The sequence below is a fragment of the Capricornis sumatraensis genome, chromosome 8, assembly GCF_032405125.1.
Source record: "Capricornis sumatraensis isolate serow.1 chromosome 8, serow.2, whole genome shotgun sequence".
In the NCBI taxonomy this organism is placed as follows: Eukaryota; Metazoa; Chordata; class Mammalia; order Artiodactyla; family Bovidae; genus Capricornis; species Capricornis sumatraensis.
In genome coordinates this window covers 93,365,342-93,383,352 of record NC_091076.1, presented here as the reverse complement: position 1 = coordinate 93,383,352, position 18,011 = coordinate 93,365,342, and the positions used below count along the sequence as shown (strand labels likewise).

The window sequence follows — 18,011 nt, the reverse complement described above, 5'->3', positions numbered from 1 at the left end:
AACAAAGCTAGTGGAGGTGATGGAATTCCAGTTGAGCTATTTCAAATCCAAAGATGATGCTGTGAAAGTGCTGCACTCAATATGCCAGCCGTAGGTATGTTATCCCCATGGCTAACAGGCACACAAGTCCAAAGCTCACTGAAAGTGCAAGATGCCGTTTCCTCCTTTCTCAAAATGGAGTCAGCTTGGCCTGTTCCTTTCCTCCCTCAGTTTCACTGAGTTAGACGAGGCTGTGGTCCATGCGATCAGTCTGCATAGTTTTCTGTGATTGTAGTTTTTGTTCTGTCTGCCCTCTGACGGATAAGGATAAGAGGCTTATGGAAGCTTCCTGAAGGGAGAGATTGACTGTGGGGGGAACTGGGTCTTGTTCTGATGGGTAGGGCCATGCTCAGTAAATCTTTACTCCAATTAAGTAATTAATCCAATCCAAAGTATTTAATCCGATTAAAATATTTTCCCGATAATTATTATTATGAATGTATTTACTTGTGGTTGCACTGGGTCCTCTTTTCTGCGCACAGGCTTTCTCTAGTTGCTGCCAGTTGGAGACTGCTCTTCCTTGTGCACAGGCTCTAAACCCACTGGCTTCAGTAGTTGTAGCGCAAAGGCTCAGTAGTTGCTGCTGGAGGGCACCAGAGCACAGACATTGATAACTTACAAACTGCGCTCTACCTCAAGCTTTTTCCTAGGCATAGTTTGGTTCTCGCAGGGTCAGAATTTTGAGAAGTTAGCTTTGTCTAATTGTACATGGCAGGGAGAGTCCCAAAACTGGAAGGAAGTTCCCTTACTTTCAGGGTAAAAGGGCTCCATGCGCACTCCGGGAGACTCACCACAGGTGCTGGCAGGTGGGTCTCCACTTGCCTATACCCTCTTTCTGATCCTCCAGTACTCAGCGGTTTCCACGCTCCCCCAACCCGCCCGCCCACCAGGAAGTCTGATGGGCTGGGGTGGACGGGAGAAGAGAGGGTATCCTCAAGGCAGAAGAGGCCTCAGCAGCTGCTCGGTCAGTGTGTCCCCTGTTCTCCACTGCAGGCTTGCAGTTGAGCGGCCAAGAAGGCAGGCTAGCTGCGATGGGGCACGGCCTTACGGCAAGGAGTCCGCAGCAATCTGGACTGGGAGAAATCCTCCCACTCTCTCTCCCGGAGCGTCCCATCAAGCCGAGGAGGCCTGCGTGAGAGCCTTCTGGCGAGCAGCTGGCGGAAGAGCAGCCAAATTGTGCCGCGAATATCTCGGCTCCCTGTCCAGCAACGCCACATAAAAATACCGAGAGAGTCTGTAGGGACTTCTCTGGCAGTACAGTGGTGAAGACCCTGCGCTCCCAATGTAAGCTAGGCCGCGGGTTCTATCGCTACTCGAGGAACTGAGTTCCCACATGACCCGTAGAAGAGCCAGGGTAGCCAAAAAGAAAAGAGCCCATGGAAAGAAAGCCATAGTAAATCAAGACGAACTAAAATCTAGAAAGTAAAAAGAGAACTTCAACATAGCCGACTCATCCGTGTATGTGTACACAATAAATAACAGTAAGATGATGAGTGGCGGGTGGGTACGTAGCTATGTGTCGGGGAAAAAAAAGTTTAACAAGAAAAAGAAATGCCGGAAAGAAAAACCCAGTTGGAACGGTTTGCGTCTTTCTCGGTCCGGGCGTTTCCGGGAGCTTTGGGCCACGCGCTTGTTTCGGTTCCACCGCGAGACGGCGCACGCGCGCAGCAGGAAGAAGGCGCCTGTGTGGGCGGGGCATGCAAATTGCTTGGCTGTCTGCTGGGGCGGGGGGGGGGGGTGCCGTGGGAGAACAGAAAGCCTAAAGGCGCCCAACAAATGAAACGATCCGACGAACGATGGACGTCTTAGAAGGTGTGGCACTAGGACATCGTGCAGTCTAGGGGAGAGGGCGGGCCTTCGTTCGAGGCTGACTTTGCTCACCGTGAGCTAAATGGAGGTGAGGGGAGGGCGGTAGCGGCCGAGGCCGAGGGGGCAGTATCGCTTCTCGGCCTTTTGGCTAAGATCAAGTGTAGTATCTGTTCTTATCAGTTTAATATCTGATACGTCCTCTATCCGAGGACAATATATTAAATGGATTTTTGGAGCAGGGAGTTGGAATAGGAGCTTGCTCCGTCCACTCCACGCATCGACCTGGTATTGCAGTACTTCCAGGAACGGTGCACCCCCTCCGGGGAATAACCTGTGTCTCTCTAAAAGTAGATTCTCCGGAAGGGGACCTAGTGGGTTTGTACTTCAGTACCCCCCAGGGCATGCTGCTGCTAAAAGCTTTTTTTCTCTTCCCGGTGGTGTTCATCGGTGGGGGGTTGGGTGTACGTGCACGTCGCGGCTTATCGGTGCAGGGTAGCCGGCCTCTCGCTGCGGTGGCCGCTACTGCTCGCCACGCCGTGGCAGCGGACCGACAGCGGCGGCCGGCTGTCTGTTGGGTGCTCCCAAGCCAAGACTCGGACCGCTGGCCCTTAGCGTGGCACGGCGCACACCTGAGCCGTGCACGGGACAGCCCAGGGAAGGCCTTCTTGCCTTTCGCTTTTTTTTTCTTTTTCTCTATTTCCTGGGTTCTTTGAACATCTCCCAGGCTGTTCCCCCGCGGAGTCTTTCTGGAGGAAGGTTTTTTGCGAGGCTCGAGCAAGTGCTGATAAATGTCTCCGGGTGAAGTGGCGTTGAGGCTTGCTTGATCCTCGGGCCGACTGGGGTCCGGGTCCTCAGTAAGCAGCAAGCCAAGCGGAGTGGTGGCGTGCGGGGCCGGGGGGCGTCATTCACATCTTCCACCGCTCGTGGAGTCTTCGTCACGTTGAAAGGAAGAGAGGACGGCCGCCGACCGCCCAGGAGATGGCGCCAGACACAAAAGCCGAAGACAAAAAAGCGAAGGTCTGTCTGGTCCTTCGACCTGAGCCACATCGGCCAGCTCTAGTTGAACCAGTACAGACAGAGCCGAGAAGGGCACATCCCGAAGGGGCACTAGGACCGGACCTGCCCAGCCCCGCCCGAGCGAGCACCAGCCGGCCGGAGCCACGCAGCCGGCTCGGATGCACGTGCTCCAAGCTCCCAGCGCGGGGTCCCGAGCCTTCGGCTTTGTCCGTGCCCAGCTCCGAGGGAACTGATGGCAGTCACGGTGCCCAGGCAGGCCCGCGGACCAGCCACCAAGGGTGCGCGGAGGAAGAGGTCAGGGCTCCACCACACAGGAAGGCCTTGAGTAGGTCGTAGGCGGTGAAGTAGGTGGCAGTGGCCGACAGTCATCAACAAAGATGGCTGGGAGGCCATGCCACAGGGTCCCGGTGCCCTCGTGCCGCACAATCTTCACAAGGCCATCTTCGGTGACAGTGGAGCGAGTGGGGTCCAGAAAGCAGGTGGCACAGAGGGCACCATTTGTACACAGAGGGGCTTTGGGGTTTCCCTGGTGGCTCGGCGGTAACCAAGAGTCCACCTGCAGTGCAGGAGACCCGGGAGAGGCGGGCTCAATCCCTGGGCCGGGAAGATAGATCCATCCCCGGGAGGAGGGCATGGCAACCCACTCCAGTATTCTTTTTGCCTGGAGAATCCCATGGGCCGAGGAACCTGGCGGGCTACGGTCCCAAAGAGTCGGACACGGACTCAAGCGCCTTCGCCGGCCCGCAGAGGGGCTCTAGGACCCCAGTACTGTCCAGGAGGCACTTACTTCCGAGATGCTTCGGAGTCTGGAGGGGGAGGCATCAACTCACTGCGCACCAAGGGGCGCTGAGACTGCAAGCATAGTACCTTCACCACGGGAGGCGGCGGGGGGGGGGGGGTGTTGTCATGAAGAGGAAGATGACCACAGCCCCGGCTCCGCATGTCACCATTTGTTGGAGGGAACCGATGCCCCCAGGTTGCCTGGCCGGCCATCTTGTATAACTCCGGTTCTGGCTCTAGGCCGGCGCTGGCGCGGCGCGGCGCGGCTACCGGGGAGGGAGGGCTCACTAGGCATCAAGACCGACTCTAGCTCGTATTTTTGAGATCGGTTTTGACCGTACAGGTGGAGAGAAACTTTAGAGCGAGGGGATGCGCTTCTTGTTTTTCTCCTGCCTCAGGATCAGCCCACCCGCCCGCCACCTCCCCCCACCCCCCTTGTTTTTGACAGAATATACCTTTAGTTCTGCACATACAAGCCCTTTCCCCCTCTTTTCTGGGAGAAATACATTTTCAGGGCGTGGACTGTGAAACGGCATACATTGCAAAGACAGAAACAAAGAAGTTCGCACATTCTTTGTATTTTCAGCTGTTGAGATAGTGTTTTTGAGCGTTGAGGTTACTTCCAGCGGAGAAACCAGAGCTATCAATCAGCCAGAATGCTAGTGATTGAATACATACATGGCCCTTTCTCCTTTAGCACGTTCTCTGTTCTGTCACCTGAAGTTCCTTCCATGTTGTATCTCTATTGGAAATGTCATACATGGAGTCCGTTCTGACCGGCTGTTCCATTTTGGTGAACGGCCAGCGCGCTCTTTTTAGCCTGTCAGCTGCACCCATTTCCTCATTTTGAGGGGTTGGAGTCTTTCTAAACCCAGAAAATCTAGCTGTCTTTCACTTAGCGAAAGCACACGAGGTGGCATTTTTTAGTGCCAGAAGTTTTGAAGGGAGTTGACTGTATAAGGTCAAGATCGGTTGGCCTTGAAAATGGAATGTCTTACTTCCTGCTACAATAATTCTCTCAGGAACACGCGCACTTCCCGTAATCACACGAGCATTTAAACCTCCTCCTTGGAATCCTTGTTCCAGGTCAGCATTTTGGAAGTGCTCCCTTTCATTTTCCCCAGGACCCTCATTCACTAATTAATACCTTCCTTTTCATACTGAGGAATTCGACTAGCTTCCGCCATCTCAGCAGTGGGAGAAGAAAACGCTTTCTCCCTCACTAAATGTATACCAACTACTGCTTGCTTTTGGGCATTACCTGTAAATCCTTTGAGGCTTCCAGGTGCACGTGCTGCACGTAGAGCCACTTTTGTGCCCCTGAGCCCCGCTGGAGGGTCTGCGGGCTAAGGGCCTCAGCTGAGCGCGCGCGCGCGGGCGAGACAGACAGAGAAAGCAAGCTTCTGCGGCCACACTTCGGGGTCTTACTACATACAGTCTTGGACCAAAAATGGAAACGCACATCTGTAGAAGCGAGCAGACTCCTTACGGGACCGCTGTGGCAGTAGAAACACGTCGCTGCGAACGCTTACGTAAGGCCGCGTTTCTCCCGGAAGCCTCCCAGCGAAGAGTCTCCCTTCTCTCATTTCCGCAATAAAAAAACAACCGCGCTGTGTAACCCCTAGCGAGCACAAACTTCTCAGCTCTAAAACCAACACGGAACAGACGCGGCAAGATGAAGGGACTCCACACTGGGCCCAAGCGCACGACCCCAGAAACTCGCGAAAACCAGCAAGTTGAGCTTTCCCGTCTCGCTATTCCGGAACTCCAGACTTCTACACACCGTCTGCTTTTGTCATACCACGATTATTTCCCCCGAGGGGGGTGCACCGTTCCTGGAAGTACTGCAATACCAGGTCGATGCGTGGAGTGGACGGAGCAAGCTCCTATTCCAACTCCCTGCTCCAAAAATCCATTTAATATATTGTCCTCGGATAGAGGACGTATCAGATATTAAACTGATAAGAACAGATACTACACTTGATCTTAGCCAAAAGGCCGAGAAGCGATACCCTTTGCCTCAACCTGGCCGCAGCCGCCCTCGCTCCATCTCCATTCAACGCACGGTGAGCGCCCTGAACCACCCTCCTTGTCTGATTCCTTTTGCGTCGTCGACAGTGCTGTCATCGGACTCCTGTGCAGACCTTTTTGTCCTCTACCTTTGAAAGGGCAAGTTCTATGTCCTTAATTGTTCCGCCATTCCCGCGCCGAACAGCCATTTCTAATCTGCATGCTCCGCCTTCTGCCGCCCGAGGGGGCGCGGCTACAGCGGGCGGACCCCGCCCTCCGGACCGCCTCCTCGCGCCCGGAACCCACACCAGGCCCGGAGCCCGCCTCCCGACCCAGGGGCGGCTGCCGGAGACGGCGAGGGAAGCGCTGACACAGAAGCAGCTCTCACGGATCCAGCCCCAGAAATCAAGAACTCGCTTTTGTCGCTCATTCCCCGGCTCGCGCTGCACTCGCAACCATTGCCTCCTACACGCTGAGCTACTGCCCGACACCCGTGACGGTTACCGCGGCTCTAACGGCCAGCACCACGCCCCCTCGCCCCTCCTTGCTCCCGGCCGCTCTGCTCGCGTCCGTGTTCTCCCGCCCGTCTTCTGCCCCACAGTTCGGGTCCCCTGGGGCGGCGGGGTGGGCGTGGGGGTGGGGGGATTCGTCCTGACAAGGGATGTCCTGGGGCACAGTCGTTGGAATGGAACACTGCCCGTGGCGATCACTTGCCAGCTCCGTTTCTCACTGCGTGATGCGCTCCCGCGGAATTTGCTCCAATCGGGGTGCACGGACTGAAGGGTCTGCGAAGGGCGCCTGGCCCCGGGGCACAGCGCTCTGCGGAGGCCGCTCGGGTGCCCCTTGTGCCCTCGCGGCGGTGCGGGGCCGTGGCGGTCCCGGCCACCCTCGCCGCAACGGAGCCCTGAAGCTCGGGAGATCAGGGACGGTGACTGGAAGAGCAGGGCAGGCGTTCTCCGGCAGCGCCTCGTCCCCCAGCCTCGCCAACAACCCCGCGTGGCATCAGACTTGGGAATGCTTTTTCGGTGGAGGGTGGGGAAAGCGCGAGGGGTGGATCTCTTAGGTGAAAACGGTACCTCGGCCTAGCTCCGTTATGCGGTTTTCTCTCCTGGGTAAATAAAGTTGAGCGTCCCCTCCTGTTTCAGAGAAGCCTTTAGATTTTCTCTCTGTGAGCTATTAATAGCCGCCCTGTCGGTCGTCTTCGACCCTCTTCCCTATTCCTGCTGGCTTTTCGGTTGGGCTTTGCTTAAGGTGATGATGATTGCATTGTTTAAAGGTTCCGTTTTTATATCGTCATTTTTATCAATTTTAAAAAGATATCTTTCACATTTTTAGTCGAAAGGACTTATGAAGTAATTTCCTAAATCTTCCTCTAGGTCTCCTTCTTCTTCTCCCTCAACATCTGCGTCGTCCAGCCGGGGGATGCTTTCCCGGGGTTGGGTGGTGGTGTTCAGTCGCGCCCGACTCTTGGCGACCCCATGGACTGTAGGCCCGCCAAGCTCCTCCGTCCATGGAATTTTCCAGGCAAGAGTCCTGGAGCGGGTTGCCATTTCCTGTTCCTCCTCCAGGGCATCTTGCCCACGCACGAATGGAACCGGCGCCCCTTGCGTCTCCCGCATCAGCAGGCAGATTCTTGACCACTGCCCCAACCGTCCTCTGGAGCACAGTGTGAATGAGCGCGTTTTTCCTTCCGACCACCTGTTTGAGATGCCGCCTGTAAGCCTCAACGGCATCCCATGTGCAGTTTGGAGTCATAGGCCTGGACTTGCCTTTAAAATGTAGCAGAGCTCACAGCCCTAACCACCTTTGATACTCCGAGGCCACGAGTTGACCGATCCCCTCCATGCAGACGGTGGGTGGTACACCCACCGAAAGACAGAGCCCGGACACTGAGAGGTGACCCTTCAAGGCCAAGTAGGAATCCCTTACAGGAATGACCCTTCTCCGGAGAACGGATGCGACGGGCACTGTGGAGTGGACCGACCCTCTGCCCGACCAGGAAGGCGCCTGCCTTTACCCCGCGGACACGGGTTTGCCTGAGAGGACACCGATGTGAGTGTCGGAGCTGGGGTCCGGGCTGGCCGCCTTCACCGCCGGTTCTGACAAACGGTCGTTAACCACCCGAGACTCGACCCACCAGGGCTGTTCCCCGGCCCCGGATGTGTCCCGCCCAGGAGCGGAATGGCCAGGACCCCCCCCCCACCCCCCCCACCGCCACCCCCACCCCCGCCGGTGTGATGAGGAGGGGACCCTGTGTGTGCTCAGTCGCTCAGTCCCGTGAGACTCTCTGCGACCCCATGGACGGTAGCCTGCCAGGCTCCTCTGCCCATGGAATTTTCCAGGCGAGTAACCGCAGCGCGTTGCCATTTCCTACTCCAGGGGATCTTCCCGACCCAGGGGTCGAACCCGCGTCTCCTGCGTCTCGGGCACTGGCAGGCGGAGTCTTTGCCACTGCGCCACCTGGGAAGCTCTGGAGGGAACTGTTGAGAGGTGGACGACTGGGTGCGGCTCCCACCTGGTGTGACCTCCTCAGGGCTCCAGGCTTCTCCCGTGTGGCTCGGGGTCCCTACCCGGACACACCCAATAAGTGACAAGGTGCGAAGGACAGACAGGAAGCCAGGCGAGTCAGGAAGGGCTTCCAGACCCGGGAGACGGCCTACGGGACAGGTTGGAGTTTCACTGGGGGCGCTGGCGGTGTGCGGGCCGGCCACGTTGACAGGAGGGGCGAACCTGGAGGCAAGAGCCTCTCGGAGGCTCTCGGCAAGAGCGTGGGCGAGAAAGCGGAGGTGCAGAGCGCGGGGGCGCGCTGGGGGAAGGAGGGCCGCGGCCTGCGCCCCGCTGACCCGCCGAGACGCCGCGAGGGTGTGATCTGGGCCTCACAGCTGCTCCGGGGAACGCTTGCTTCTAGTGGGCTCTTTCTTACAGTCATCATCCCCCAACCCCACGTCTCTCCCCTCACGGACTCCTTCCGTATCCCAGACTGGGCCGGCTGGGTTCAGCTTCTCCCGGGGGGAACCAGCACGGCCCTGCTGTGCCCCACCTTTACCCAGGCCGGAGCCCTCCTAGCTCAGATCAAGGCGCTTCTCTGACCCCTCTGTACGGTGCCCGTCAAGGCGGCTGTCCACCCGAGTTTCACGGAGGAGAAAGCAGCTGGCGGTGTGTGATGGAGAGTCTGACTCTGCCTTGAGGTTATGGCCCAGAGCTGCTAAGCCTCGCCCTTCCCTCGTCCCCTCTCACCCTGGAGCCCGGCAAGCTGATGAGAAAAGCCTCCCGCCGGCCACCCCTCTGCTCAGCACTGTCCTCTTTAAAAAAAAAAAAAAAAAATCCACGACCTAGAAGTTGAGACTTGCATTTTACTCAGCACAGCGGGAATATTTAGGACTTCCAGCCCCAGAGTCAGCGTCTCTGAGAGAACCGCCAGGAGGAGGTGGGCAGTGCGGGGGGAGGAGCCAGGTGACACACAAGTTTTGCCACAAAGGGCAGGCGGTCTGAACGTCAAAAGGTGTTTCCTATTCTGTAGATGAAAGAAAACCAGGCATCCTGGGTTAAGGAATTTAGCGAGATGCTCGAGCCTGGGCTCACGGAAATCATGCCTTTGATGCGCATCTCAGCGCTCCGGGGCCACCATCCTGTGCTTTTCGCATCCTGGGCTTCCTCGGGGCTCACCTGCAGGGAGTGGCTGCAGTGGGATGGCCGCTCAGTTCAGCTCAGTTCAGTCGCTCAGTCGTGTCCGACTCTTCGCGACCCCATGAATCGCAGCACGCCAGGCCTCCCTGTCCATCACCATCTCCCGGAGTTCACTCAGACTCACGTCCATCGAGTCCGTGATGCCATCCAGCCATCTCATCCTCGGTCGTCCCCTTCTCCTCCTGCCCCCAATCCCTCCCAGCATCAGAGTCTTTTCCAATGAGTCAACTCTTCGCATGAGGTGGCCAAAATACTGGAGCTTCAGCTTTAGCATCATTCCTTCCAAAGAAATCCCAGGGTTGATCTCCTTTAGGAAGGACTGGTTGGATCTCCTTGCAGTCACTCTCAAGAGTCTCCTCCAACACCACAGTTCAAAAGCATCAATTCTTCGGCGCTCAGCCTTCTTCACAGTCCAACTCTCACATCCATACATGACCACAGGAAAAACCATAGCCTTGACTAGACGGACCTTAGTCAGCAAAGTAATGTCTCTGCTTTTGAATATGCTGTCTAGGTTGGTCATAACTTTCCTTCCAAGGAGTAAGCGTCTTTCAATTTCATGGCTGCAGACACCATCTGCAGTGATTTGGGAGCCCCAAAAAATAAAGTCTGACACTGTTTCCACTGTTTCCCCATCTATTTCCCATGAAGTGGTGGGACCGGATAGTCTTTCAGTCCCGAGCAAGGCTCACCGACTTGCCCTCCCTCCCGTGATGGCCGCAATTGCTGATGACTGTGACGTCCTTGTTTACTGATGCAGGGGGAAATGTTCCATTTCTCACCACCATCAGAACACCGACCTGGCCTCCTTTCCTGGCTCTTAGTCTACCTCGGAGAGCCACCCTGCTCTCCCTGGGAAGCCTCATCACGTGACTTGTCGATCTTTTCGGACCCCCTAGATGCCTGTGTGTTGTGTCGTGGTGGTGGTGGTGGTGGGCGGGGGGAATCTGGCGGGGGTCCTCAGTCTCCGCACGCAGGACAGATTTGGGGTAGGGGGATGGGGAGATGCGACCCGGAATTCTATGGGGCTTGCGCTCAGCATTTTCCAGGACGAGTCCACAGGCCTCCCCACCAGACTGGGTGGACTCCTGTCCGTGACACAACCCTCGAATTCGGTGTTTCCGCACCCGTCCACTGTCCACCGAGTGCCCGTGGCGGGTTATACCCAAAACCGGTCTGGCGCCGTCCTACGCCGATGCGACCTGCATCGGCGGGAGTGCACCGAACCCTTTCCCTGTCACGGAAAAGTCAGTGTGTCAGAACACGTGGGCCTCTGAGCAGTGCTTCCGGATGCACTCCGGGCAGCCGAAACGAAACCCTCTACCTCAGGCGGGGACTCGAACCCGGCCAAACCCAGGTTGGGACTCCAGTCCACGTGGCTGGGCCTCCGACCGAGCCAAAACCCAGGGTACCTGGTTTCAAGAGCTGATGAAGCTCAGGTTCTCCACGTCCCTATCGCAGAAAGAATTCAGTGAGAGACAAAGTGATAGGTAAGAAGTGGATTGATTCAGAGAGAAACACACTCCATAGGCAGAGTGTGGGCCATCACACAGGGCGAGTGTGGCGGCCTCGAGAGGTGGCATGGTGCGTTTTCATGGGCCGGGTAATTTCATAGGCTAGTGGGTTGATCAGCTGATAGGCCAATCAACCCGGAATAGTCATTGGAAGGGCTGATGCTGAAGCTGAAGCTCCGATGCTTTGGCCACCTGAGGCGAAGAGCTGACCCACTGGAAAAGCCCCTCACCTCACGCTGGGAAAGATTGAAGGCAGAAGGAGAAGGAGACCACGGAGGATGAGACGGTTGGGTGGCGTCACCGACTCAAACGACGTGAGCTTGAGCCAGCCCTGGGAGACGGTGAAGGACAGGGAAGCCTGGCGAGCTGCGGTCCACGGGGTCACGACGGAGCGACTGGGCACCGACAGTGAGTGGGAGGATCATTCCAACTATTCGGGGGGAGGGGTGGAGGTTTCCAGGAATCGGGCCACTGCCCGATTTTTGGTCTTTTGACAGCGCCTTGGAACTGTCACGGCGCCTCTGGGTATGTCCTTCAGCTTGCTGATTGAGAATCAAGGTCTGCTTGAAGCTGACTTCTCTGCCAGCTTAGCCCCCGCGGACTGTAGCCCGCCAGGCTCCTCTGTCCGTGGGATTCTCGGGGCAAGAATACTGGAGTGGGCAGCCATTCCCTTCTCCGGGGGATCATCCCGACCCAGGGATCGAACCCGGTCTCCTGCATTGCAGGCAGATTCTTTCTACCATCTGAGCCACCAGGGAAGCCCATCTTAGACCCATGTGATTCTAATGATCGTCTGTTGTGTCCTCGGGCTATGCCACACTTTCAGAAGTTGTGCCCTGCCCCCTTCCCTTCTGTTTCAGAAACACCTGTGGAGCTTGGAAGTACAGCGAGCCTCGGGCCCCTCCTGAGACAGTCCGATCCAATTGATCTCGGGAGACCTAGGCCTGCAGTGGCTTGGAGCGGCGCTTGGGTTCCCGGCCGGAGGTTGGGGCTGGGTCGCGGCGGTAAAAGCACCGGGTCCTAGCCACTAGACCCGCGGTCAGTGACAAGGACCCTGGCCCTTCGGCTCTGCACAAAGGAATTCCCAGGGAGACGGAGAGTAGTGACACAAGTGGGGCACTTACTAAGAGGAAAAGAGTACGCTGTGTGTGGATAGGCACACGGGCAGACGCAGAGGGAGAGTCCCTGAGTCGCGCCCTTGGAGTGGCTTGAATTACTTTTTGAGTTTATTTTTTAAATCTTTTGGCCACAGGGCGTGTGGGAATCACAGCTCCCCCACCAGGGATCGAACCTTCACCCTCTGGGTTGGAAGGCAAAGTCTTAACCACCGGACCACCAGGGAAGTCCCTTGAATTGCTTTGACGAGGCATTTCTCCAGGTCTCCTTTGGCCGATCATTTGGATCTGCCTGGCTCACGGGCCATATTTGGTCTCTCTCAGGGTCCTTCCACAGCTGTGCATGCATCTCTTAGCCAAACTGGACTCTACCCAGGAGGCCTGTGGGTAGCCTAGCGTTAGTTAGCATCACTCCCCTTTGACCTCCAAGGAGCCTTTCTGTGCCGGTGTGGTCAGGGAGGTCTCCTGACTTCCAGAAAGAGAAATGTGTGGTCTGGGCGCGCGCCCAGCCCGCTCGCCCTCATTGCCCTGCCCTTCTCCTCTTGGAACTTTTGGTCAATAGAGAATGCACCTCCAACTGCTTTACCCTGGGGTGGGGGTGGGGAGCGGCAGGTACCTCCTGCCTCACCATGGCTGTACGGTGGTGCCTGGTGCCCGGGACCCAAGTACGATTTCAACGAGAGCCCCGGACACCCACGCCACACCCCCGCCCACAGTAGGTCTGGAAGGGAAAAGACCTCTGGAAGGTATGTGAGGAAAGACCTTTGCAGGGAGGACGACATTGGCCTGTAATTTGTTTGGTCGGGCCCAGCCAGTCTTAGGGCTACCGGAAGGAACCTGAGTTCAATCGCCTACGCCTACGGTCGGAAGGGGTGTCCGAGCTATTCTCTTGCGCGGCCACATCGGGTGGTATTTCTACCAGAGAATGGTCACCGTCCAACTAACCGTCGGTTGGGGTCGGTGTGAGGGGCAGAGGGCGCGTGAGTGAACCAGGCATATCTAGGAAACGGTCCAAGGAAGAACCAGTTCTGACTCCGTGTTGGATCTGTTTCTTGGTCTTTAACCTTGGGTTTTTGTTGCTTTTGTTATTATCATCGTACACAATGACCTGCCCCCAGAGAACTGTGCCCCTCTGCCCGACGGTTAAAAGTGTCTTTGGTCGGCTCACAGGAGGGCTGATCTGACCCTACCCACCTGTGTGCTCACAGGAGGGCTGATCTGACCCTACCCACCTGTGTGCACGACTCCACGAAAGAAGAGATCCGCACATCCTCTCCCCAACGCTGGCCATCCCAGGAGATGAGTTTGCAAGACTGATGGCCCCTTTTAGTTTATGCTTCACCGCCTCTCCCTCTCTCCTCAGCCTTTTTTGTGCTTTGCTTCCTCATCGCTTCCCTCTCTCTGGTTCCATGAAAGAACCTGCCCTCTAGACCCCAATAAGACGGTTATTGGGAGACATTAGTCTGCCAACCTCTCTGGGACCAATTGAAGTCAGTACCAGAAACAAACGGCAGCAAATATATGGGAGATCTGGCAGATAACCGAGTTTCAGGAGATATGGAGGACTTTGGGAGACAGAAGAGATGGGCGCGAGGCACGAGAGAGGAGGATGGAGCCTGATGAGACTCACCCACCCTGATCGCTTCAGACCTGAGTGTCAGGGCTTCCAAAATCTCTGCGGCCTGCGAGTTTAGGACAGCGCCTTCTGTACAGAGTACACAGGAGAAGACCAAAAGTTCAGACAGGAACAACTCACTCCTGTGGCACAATAGAAAGACCGTTCCAGAAACCAGTCTGCAGATGGAAAAAAAGAAAAGGGGGGGGGTGGGAGTGATGGGGGGAAGCTTCAAACGACTGACTCTTTAGAAAAGACTCCACGCTGGGAAAGATCGAAGGCAGAAGGAGAAAGGGAGGATAGAAGATGAAATAGATGGTTGGATGGCATCAGCCATATGAGTTTGAGCAAGCTCTGGGAGTCAGTGATGAACAGGGAAGTGTCGTGGTCCGGGCGCAGGTTGGAAAAGAATTTCCAGACATGAGACACAATGAGAGGGAGATGACGTTTGTTAGAACGGGAGACGCTGTTAGAACAGCGGGCCGGCTCAGGAGAGAACCACTTTTATACCCAGGGTACACGGAGTGGGATAGGGGTCTTGCGGGTCATTTGCTGATTGGATGAAGCACATACACTGGGCTGGAGGAAACAGTAAGGCAAATGCCTTCTCCCTATGCGGTAGGAGGGGAGACAGGTTATACTGCTCATGAGGACCTGAAATCCATTAACGGTTACAACGTGGGGGAAGGAAAGGAGGATAATGGTCTGGTTTTTCTGTTCCTGCATTCCAAGAAGACTCTCGTAGGTTTTATATGCTCTTTCATCCTTGGGTCACCACAGGAAATAGACAGGGAAAAGCCAAGCACAACTAAGCAATTGAATCAAACTGAAAGAATCAAAATCAGCCTAAAAGAAAACAAAACAAAGACAGGGGAAAAGCCACACAAACCCCACAGAAGCCCAAGTGAAAAACACAAAAGAGAAGAGAAATCTTCCGAGGAGAAAAGCCAGAAAAGAAACAAATCTACCATTTGGGGGTGCCGGTTTTGTCCTCGGAGAGAGCGCACCATTCCTGGGAAGTGCTGCAACGCAGAGCAGGCTCCGATGCCAACTGCTTGCTCCAAAAACTCACTCAACAACGTATTGGGCCTTGCAGACGCCGCCACCCCGGAGCCTCCTTTGCTGTCTAGCCATGGTCAAGCCCACCGTGTTCTTCGACATCGCTGTCGACGGCGAGCCCTTGGGCCGCGCCTCTTTTGAGCTGTTTGCAGACAAAGTTCCGAAGACAGCGGAAAACTTTCGTGCTCTGAGCACTGGAGAGAAAGGATGTGGTTATAAAGGTTCCTGCTTTCACAGAATAATCCCGGGATTTATGTGCCAGGGTGGTGACTTCACACGCCATAATGGTACTGGTGGCAAGTCCATCTATGGCGAGAAATTTGATGATGAGAATCTCATTCTGAAGCATACAGGTCCTGGCATCTTGTCCATGGCAAATGCTGGCCCCAACACAAACGGTTCCCAGTTTTTCATCTGTACTGCCAAGACTGAGTGGTTGGATGGCAAGCATGTGGTCTTTGGCAAAGTGAAAGAGGGCATGAATATTGTGGAAGCCATGGAGCGCTTTGGGTGCAGAAACGGCAAGACCAACCAGCAAGAAGATCACCATTGCTGACTGTGGACAAATCTAATAAATTTGACTTGTGTTTTACTTAACCACCAGACCATTCCTTCTGTAGCCCAGGAGAGCACCCCTTCACCCCATCTGCTCGAAATATCCTATAACCTTTGTGCTCTCGCTACAGTTCTTTGGGTTCCATATTTTCCTTATCCCCCTCCAAGTTTAGCTGGATTGCAAAGTTAAATTTATGATTATGAAATAAAAACTAAACAATTAAAAAAACAAACAAACAACGTACTGTTCCCAGATAGAGGAGGTATCAGATGTTAAGCCGGTAAAGAACAGATACCACACTCGATCTCAGCCGAAAGGTGGAGAAGCAATGGTGCTTTTTCGGGCGGCAGCCGCCGTCCTCCCCTCCTCTCCATTCAGCTCACCATGAGCAACCTGCCCGTCACCCGTCAGTCGTCAGTCAGGATTCCTGGCTCTCTAGCCCATGTCCGCTCCAGACCAGTGAAACACCTTGTTCTCCACATTCTGGTCAATTCTCACATCTCTTCTGGCTCCCTGGCCCCCATCTTTCCCGGGTCAATGACTCTCTACGTGCACGACCCGCCCTCCTCCAACCCTGAGGGCGCGGCCAGCATCCTCAGGCTCTGCCCATGCATCCTAGGTGCCAGCTCTGGTCCACAGGCGGGGGAACCGTGCTTGGGGCGTGGGAGCAGCAGGGCAAGAACGGTCCAGATGCTCTCGAAGCCCGGAGTGAGCCCGGGGTCGTGGCTGTGCCTCCGGGGGAGCCGCGTGAGCTCTGGCGGCTCCAGGCCGCCAGACACCCGACTCCTTCCCACGGTCCCGGCCAGGCTCCTTAACTGAGAGCCCCGGACGGTAGCTCAGCTGGTAACGAGTCTGCCTCCAATTCACGCGACCCCAATTCGATTCCTGGGTCGGGAAGATCCCCGGGAGAACCGGTAGGCTACCCACTCCAGTATTGTTGGGCTTCCCTGGTGGCGAAATCTGCCTGCAGGGGACCTGTGGGAGACCTGGCGTCCATCCCTGGGTAGGGAAGATCTGCAGAAGGGAACGGCTACCCACTCCAGTATCCTTGCCTGAAGAATTCCACAGACAGAGGAGCCTGGCAGACTACAGTCCATTGGGTTGCAAAGAGTCGGACACGACTAAGCGACTTTCACATCACCAGGAGAGTGCTCTCGTCTTTTCTCCGTTCTCCGCAAAGCCCCTAGAGAGCTGCAGGGTCTGTGAGACCAGCACAGTCGGCCCTCCCCCTGACCGACTCTCTAGTTCTGAGGGGAAAGACTGCCCCCCGGAAAGACATCCCCCCCCTCCCCGGGGACTGCCCTGCGAGACAGCCACCTGGCAGTCACTGCCCTGCATTCTTTGCTATGATCACACCCACTTGGTTACTGGACACGCTAGAGAGGATTGACGCTGTTACCATCCTCGTTTCACTGTCGTGATCAACGAGACCAGAGAGGCTAAGAAACTTGCCCTGGGGTCACACAGCTAGCAGGCAGCTGACCTGCGGGGTTGACCACGGTGTCCCAAGACCTCGCCCGGTCCTGGAGCACAGGCCCCGCTCACTGATGGCGCCTCCGAGGGGGAAGCCACCAGAAGAGGAAGGCGACTTTGGAGGGGCGCAGGGTTGCTGGTGCCAGGCCCACAGCACCAGCGTTTCTATAAGGGTGGGTGGCACCTGGGGTCACCGCCTCACCTGACCCTGCCTCGGCTCCTGGCTCCGTGACTCCCTGCCGCCCTGGGTTTTCCCTCTCTCCTGTGGGAGCGAAAGGGTGGAGGGGTGATCTGTTTCACACCTTCTCGGGGAACCCTAATAACCTGCTGGCCAAATTAGCTCGGAGACCCCCTCTGGACATGCCTGGCAGGAGTCAGCCCTCAACCAGCAAACACTAGGGAGAAACAGTGACTTTGCCAGACACTTCTCCGAGCCGTCATCTCCTGGTGGAAATCTCGGTTCTAAGGAAACCTAACGTGGCCCCGTTTTCAGCCATCCCCTTCCCTCCTGCCACCAGAGGTGCCCCTCTGTGCCCCAAGATGGTTTTGAGTTTGTGAGTATCTAGCACCAGACAGACATGTCGTATACAAATACACACACACACACACACACACACACACACACACGGACATGCTTTTTTAACTCCGCTTACCCACAACCCCACTTGCTCCAGGCCTTATCCCTCTCCGCCCCCCACCCCAACCCTTCTCTCGCACCCCGCGTAGCCGAAACTGTTCCTAATGTTCAGTGCCAAGTCGTGTGCAACGCTTCCTTGACCCCATGGACTGCGGCACACCAGGGTTCTCTGTCCCTCACCATCTCCCAGAGATTTTCCAAGGTCATGTCCAGTGAATCGGTGATGCCACCCAACCCTCTCATCCTCTGTCACCCTCTACTCCTTCTGCCTTCAATCTCTCCCAGCATCAGGATCTTTTCCAAGGAGTCAGCTCTTCGCATCGGGTGGCCATAGTATCGGAGCTTCAGCTTCGGCACCGGTCCTTCCAAGGAGAATTCAGGATTGACTTCCTTTAAGATGGACTGGTTTGATCTCCTTGCGGTCCCAAGGGACCCTCAGGAGTCTTCTTCTGCACCACAGTTCCAGAGCGTCAGTTCTTCGGCCTCTGCCTTCTTTATGGTCCAGCTCTCACAGCCGTACGTGACTACTGGAAAGACAATAGCCTTGACTATACGGACTTCTGTTGACAAAGTGATGTCTTTGCTTTTTAACACACTGTCTAGGTTTGTCATAGCTTTCCTGCCAAGAAGCAATCGTCTTCTGATGTCCTGGCTGCAGTCACCATCCTCAGTGATTTTAGAGCCCAAGAAGGGGAAATCT

General features: G+C 56.0%; 2 non-coding genes and 2 pseudogenes across 2 annotated transcripts; 2 read left to right on the top strand and 2 right to left on the bottom strand.

Moving 5' to 3' along the window:
• The first annotated feature begins 1,976 nt into the window (after positions 1–1,976).
• LOC138084935 (U2 spliceosomal RNA) lies at positions 1,977–2,167 on the top strand. The gene has a single exon (XR_011145330.1). It is a non-coding gene; the product is annotated as a U2 spliceosomal RNA (small nuclear RNA).
• A 3,297-nt stretch (positions 2,168–5,464) lies between these two features.
• LOC138084938 (U2 spliceosomal RNA) lies at positions 5,465–5,655 on the bottom strand. Its single transcript, XR_011145333.1, has one exon. It is a non-coding gene; the product is annotated as a U2 spliceosomal RNA (small nuclear RNA).
• Positions 5,656–14,718: 9,063 nt separating this feature from the next.
• LOC138083966 (peptidyl-prolyl cis-trans isomerase A pseudogene) lies at positions 14,719–15,201 on the top strand (annotated as a pseudogene).
• Positions 15,202–15,353: 152 nt separating this feature from the next.
• Positions 15,354–15,531, bottom strand: LOC138084952 (U2 spliceosomal RNA; annotated as a pseudogene).
• Positions 15,532–18,011: the final 2,480 nt, after the last annotated feature.